Source organism: Euprymna scolopes, chromosome 7, assembly GCF_053919585.1.
Source record: "Euprymna scolopes isolate OS-2025 chromosome 7, ASM5391958v1, whole genome shotgun sequence".
NCBI lineage: Eukaryota > Metazoa > Mollusca > Cephalopoda > Sepiida > Sepiolidae > Euprymna > Euprymna scolopes.
In genome coordinates, this window is record NC_136488.1 from 138538683 (window position 1) to 138545132 (window position 6450).

General features: G+C 41.4%; 1 non-coding gene across 1 annotated transcript; it reads right to left on the minus strand.

Moving 5' to 3' along the window:
• Positions 1-3630: 3630 nt before the first annotated feature.
• Positions 3631-3832, minus strand: LOC145280611 (U2 spliceosomal RNA). The gene has a single exon (XR_013868600.1). It is a non-coding gene; the product is annotated as a U2 spliceosomal RNA (small nuclear RNA).
• Between the last annotated feature and the right edge of the window lie 2618 nt (positions 3833-6450).

The following is a 6450-nucleotide window of genomic DNA, read 5'->3' on the forward strand; positions in this document are numbered from 1 at the left end:
CTGTCCGAAGTGTGGCTATTTTATCTCCAAATCTGAGCGGTGTCAAAGGTTGCAGATTGGGGATTAAAAATTGACGTGGTGCTTCATGGTCCCTCAGAAAGGAATATTTAGACTTGAGGCGACAGATAAGGAAGCAGGAGGCGAGAGTAAGTGAAACCGCCAATCCTGAAATTATGTTCGAAACATTTAAAGTGTATATCTTCTGATGTTTAAATTGTGTTCGATAATTTACAAGAGTTTAAAATAAATATGTTTGAAATTTGAAATTGTGTTTATGATGAGGATAATTTGAAAATGACTGTCTCTGGTTTTGAAATTGCGTTTGATAATGAATTACAAGCGTTTGAAATGATTATTTCTAATTTTTGAGATGATGCTTAAAAATAAATTGTACGCATTTAGAATGAATTGTCTGATTTTGAAATTATGTGGATAATAACTTGAAAGTAGTTAACTTTTCTAATTGCTTGTTTTATAGTAACGCTCCCGTCAAGTTGTAAACCAATTATTCTGATTTGGAACAAAAAAAGAATGAAGTCGTCTACGTGTGTTAATTTTTCTTATCAACACTAATTCGAAGGTTGACCAATTATACCCTCTGGAGAAGCAAAATAAAAACAAATGGAAATAGAAGGAAAAAACTGGTAAAAAATTTAAACTGAAACTTCTGCTAATAAAATTGGAAATTGAATTGAAAATTTTCTTTGAAAGATTAAAATTGATACTTCGGGAGGAAAAAATGCGCGCGGATGTTGTTTGAAGAGAAATTGAGAAGTTCAGGTTGATATTCCGCGAATTATCTTAAAAATAATGTAAAAATGAAATAGAAAAATTTAAATCGGTACTTCGAGAAAAAAAAAAGATTGCGCACTGATATTGCTTGAAGAGAAATTGATGGTTGGTTGGTTGTTTTGTTTTACGGCATATCAACCCTTTTCAGGTTATTTAATGCCGAATCTGGTGATTTTGAAGAACGATTTTTTAATATAGTATATTTGTTTTTTAAGTCGTATTCTATTTAACCCATAGTTGGGACCCTAACAGGTGCTACCACTCCGGGTCAGAGTGGACCTGGGAGCAATGGCAATTAAAGGGTGGCTCTACACTCCCTAAGGCCTGCAAGCTGGGGCCTCACCATCGGATATAGTTTAAGGTCATATCCAGGACCGAAGAGAAATTTAGAATTTCAAATTGACGTTCTGTGAATTGTTTTGAAAATTTATTGAAGAACTTAGGAAAATTCGAATTCATACTTCTAAGGGAATTAAACTGAAAATTTAAAGAGAAATAATTCAACGGATCCGTAATGAAATGAAACCGCTGGAATCAATTAGCGTTTTATTTAATGTTGTGTAACAAATGAGTTTTAACGAAAAAAAAAAGACTACTCAAAATGCGAGAGAGTTCGTGGAATCTATCTTTGAAAACGCTAAGGCGATGAAGCAGAAAATGTGTCTGCTTTAACAATGTCAAAAGAAAGAAGAAAGAGAGAGAAAAAAAAACAGAATGCAAGCAGCTGAAACCGAAAAAAGGGAATCACTTGTTAGTAACAAGTGACGCGCGTGCGTGCCAGGTTCCGCTCGACCATGTCAATTAAACAAAGCGGGTAGCAAGCATTTTTTTTTCGGTGTTGCCCCGTAGTATGGATTATAGTGAATTCTGCTGTGTTGGTACTATAATTCGAGATTTTGATGATTTTTTTAAACAAGGCCGATAGCCATTAGTCGCGTGCTCTCGTGTAATGAATGAATGCGTGAATGTAGGATTGACATGAAATTCTTAAAGATAAATTAAAATAAATAAAAAATAAATGACTTAGAATGACTTTAATGAACTTAAGGATGAATTGAATGACGTTAAGAATTACTTAAATGCTTAAAAAATAACTGGAATCCTTCAAAAAATACTTGAATGATCTCAGGAATGATTTGGTTGACTTTGAGACTGACTGGTTGTAAAATGGGCGATCATTTTACATTAAATTAATACAGAAAAGTGATCCCCCACTTTATATCACAATAAGTACAGCATGTAGTAAAAACAGATACTACACTTTGATCTTGGCAAAAGGCCAAGAAAAGGTATTTATTTGCTCCCCCACCGAGCACATTAGGCACAAGGCCGATTTTTAATGTGAGGAGTGAAGGGGAAATGGGGACCAACTCACCGGGGAGTAGGGGTGCTGGATAGTGACAATTGGTATGAAGGGTTTCCCCTACATTGACCAAGATCTTATATGTGGGGTTGTCCCCACATATGGTCTGCCAGAACCGATACTACACTTTGATCTTGGCAAAAGGCCAAGAAAAGGTATTTATTTGCTCCCCCACCGAGCAAATTAGGCACAAGGACGATTTTTAATGTTACGAGTGAAGGGGAAATGGGGACCAACTCACCGGGGAGTAGAGGAGCCGGATAGTGACAATTGGTATGAAGGGTTGCCCCTACATTGACCAAGATCTTATATGTCGGGTTGGTATTTATTTGATCCCCCACCGAGCAAATTAGGCACAAGGCCAATTTTTAATGTGATTTAATATGAGGGTTGGTATTTATTTGCTCCCCGACCGATTTTTAATGGGAGGAGTGAAGGGGAAATGGGGACCAACTCCGTGGGGTGTAGGGGTGCTGGATAGTGACAATTGGTATGAAGGGTTGCCCCTACATTGACCAAGGTCTTATATGTGGTGTTGGTATTTATTTGTTCCCCACCGAGCAAATTCAGCACAATGCCGATTTATAATGTGAGGAATGAAGGGGAAATGGGGACAAACTTCCCGGGGTGTAGGGGAGATGGATAGTGACAATTGGTATGAAGGGTTGCCCCTACATTGACCAAGGTCTTATATGGGGGGGGTGGAATTTTTTTCTCTCCCCCAAAGAGCAAATTAAGCACAATGACGATTTTTAATGTGAGGAGTGAAGGGGAAATGGGGACCAGCTCCCCCGGGAGTAGGGGAGCTTGATAGTTACAATTGGTATGAAGGGTTGCCTCTACATTGACCAAGGTCTTGGTTTGCCACCACATATTGTCTTTACTTGCAGTATTAGCCGAAACAGATACTACATTTCGATCTTGGACAAAAGGCGAAGAAAGGGGTATTTATTTGCTCCCCACAGAGCAAATAAGTCAGAAAGCCGATTTTTAATGTGAGGAGTGAAATGGGGACCCATTCTCCGGGGAGAAGGGGTGCTGGATAGTGACAATTGGTATGAAGGGTTGCCCCTACATTGACCAAGGTCTTATATGTGGGGTTGGTATTTATTTGCTCCCCCACCGAGCAAATTATACCCAAGACCGATTTTTAATGTGAGGAATGAAGGGGAAATGGGGACCAGCTCCCCGGGGAGTAGGGGAGCTGGATAATGACCATTGGTATGAAGGATTGCCCTCATTGGCCAAGGTCTTGTATGTGGGGTTGGTATTTATTTGCTCCCCCACCGAGCAAATTAGGCACAAGGCAGATTTTTAATGTGAGGAGTGAAGGGGAAATGGGGATCAACTCCCCGCGGAGTAGGAAGCTGGATAGTAATAATAGGTATGAAGGGTTGCCCCTACATTGACCAAGGTCTTATATGTCGGGTTGTTATTTATTTGTCCCTCACCGAGAAAATTAGGCACAATGACGAGATTAATGTGAGGAGTGAAGGGGAAATGGGGATCAGCATCCCCAGGAGTAGGAGAGCTGGATAGTTAAAATTTGTATGAAGGGTTGTCCTACATTGACCAATATCTTATATGGTGGGTTGCCCCCACATATGGTCTTTGCTTGCAGTATCTGCCGGAACAGATACTACACTTTGATCGTGGCCAAAAGGCCAAGAAAAGGGTATTTATTTGCTTTCCCATTGAGAAAATTAGGCACAAGGCCGTTTTTTAATGTGGATAGTGAAGGGGAAATGGGGACCAACTTCCCAGGGAATAGAGGAGCTGGATAGTGACAATTGGTATGAAGGGTTTCCCCTACATTGACCAATAACTTAAATAACAGATACTACACCTTGATTTTGGCGAAAAGGCCAACAAAAGCTGTATTTATTTGCCCCCCCCCCCACGAGCAAATTAGGCACTAGGCCGATTTTTAATGTGATGAGTTAAGGAGGAATGGGGTCCAACTCTATTGGGAGTAGGAGAGATGGATATTGGCAATTGGTACGAAGGGGTGCCCCTACATTGACCAAGGTCTTATATGTGGGCTCGCCCCCCCACATAAGGACTTTGCTTGCAGTATCTACCGGAACAGATATTACACTTTGATCTTGGCCAAAAGAACAGCATCTATTAACAACAGACCTTTGATCTTAACCAAAAAGACCAAGCACAAAAGTGTTATGGATAGACCGACAAACCGACCGACAGACCGACCGACGGACCGACGGAGTGACTTATAGAGTCGCTTGCACGCGACTAAAAATTACTTGTAGACGAGGAGTAACCAGGTTACAAAGGTTATTTTTTTCATTTTAGCGATGCTAACGACAGGGCATACAACCGGAACGATGGCTGGTGGTTGAAGATCTGGGATTTGGACGTTTACTTGCATTAGCCAAGGTAGTCAATTTTCGGACAAGGGCCCCGTCCGATCGTGCGACCATGGATGGTTGTTGGGGACGGATCGGAATGTCTCAGCTGTCGATCATTCTAGTATTCGCCAGTAAGTAGGTGTTTGTAGACCACATTATAAACAAGAGAAATCCAACGGCGGTTAAACACTGTTGGAAATCATTCCGCTCGCCGTTAGGCAAGAGGTTGCGATCCTTGGAGCACGATTTGCGGCTATTACGACACCGGTTGGTCGTAGAACGCAATTATCTAGGAAGTTGAAAGAGTTGGAAAACAGATCAAGAGAGCAATGATTCCTCTAATGGGCAAGGCGTTGACAGGAGACTGTTGAGGCTAAGAGCTACCCATTGCAGTTCCCGTATGGAAGACATATTCAGAGAAGTATTGTGGAGAAATCCCGTATGACAAAATACGTAACGTCTCCCGCAAGGTAGAGATGGGGATATTCAGATAAGAAGTATCCTTAAAGAAATCCAGCGTGAAGAATTGTTGAAACGTCTCCGGTTCGGTAGAGACGGAAATATTCAAAGAAGTAACTAAACTATAATTAAAAGTTTAAAAAAAGGATCAGAGAACTTGGTCCAAGTAAATCCGGGGGGGGGGGTTCTCAATAGTAACTGATTCAAACGTAGAGGGTATTGTTGCTGACGAGTACGAGGCTTGAGGTTATTGAAAATCGAAGGGCTGTTAATACTATAATTGGCCATAATAGATGCTGATAAAGAATATGAAACATCTCCGATAAGGTGGAGACAGATGCATCCAAGACAGAAGAATTGTTTCAGAGATACGTCCCATGAGTTACATGTGTTTATCCGGCTGACGCTAATGAAGCAATCCTGAGTTGTGTGGACTGAACACATAAGGGTGTGGTTAAAAACGCACTGGGGTTGAGACACTTAGGTACCAAGTGACATAGGACTCCAGCAGTTGTGCAAGAAGCGAGAAACGATGCGACTTATAAGGTTTGCTCGTGTAAGACTGTCTCTGTATCCAGAGAAAATTTGGGATGTGGACCAATGAACCCCATTGGACTATGTTAAACCACTCTGGATGTGTTCCCACCCGTCTGGAATATCCGGGCGAGATTTGGCGTAAGTCGCTCAGTAGGGCGGGAACAGATAGATTAGAGGTTTAGAAATGCAAAGACCATGAGCGAGATTTGGCGCAAGTCGCCGAGTAGGACGGGAACTGGTAGATTATAGGTTTAGAAATGCCAAGAACGTGAGCGAGATTTGGCGCAAGTCGCCGAGTAGGGCGGGAACGGGTAGATTAAAGGTTCAGAAATGCCAAAAACGTGATCGAGATTTGGTGTAAGTCGCCGAGTAGGGCGTGACAGGTAGATTAAAGGTTTAAAAATGCCAAGAACTTGATACTGGAGAATTGAATAATGTATCGACTTAATTTTAAAAAATCGCAAACTGAGTTAGTAAAAATGTTAATGGGTTATGGGTCAGCTTCCATGGTGGGAAGTTTAATAAGCATGATAACAGTTCTGATCGCCATGTTGTTGGCAATGATGTGATCTGTGGAGAAGCGAGTGAGAAGGCCCGAGAATAACAAAGATATCAAGGTTGCCAGTGCCAATGTCGGGGGTGGTGACTCTCCTCAAAACTCACCCGAAATCGATATGACCCCAGCCAGGGCAGGTGCGGACGTTGATGCCACCTAAGTGAAAGAAGGCTTGCTGATAACCGAGGACCCAGAGATGTATTGCTGAAGTACTTAAAATTGACTTCAATGTTTTTATGATTTCTTTTATAGGCGAAGAAATCGGGAGACAGTCTGGCGTGACCATAGAGGGAGACCATAAAAGGAGACCATAGAGGGAGACCACAGAACCAAGTTAAGGTAATTAAAAACAAAGAAAAATAAAGAGAGATTAA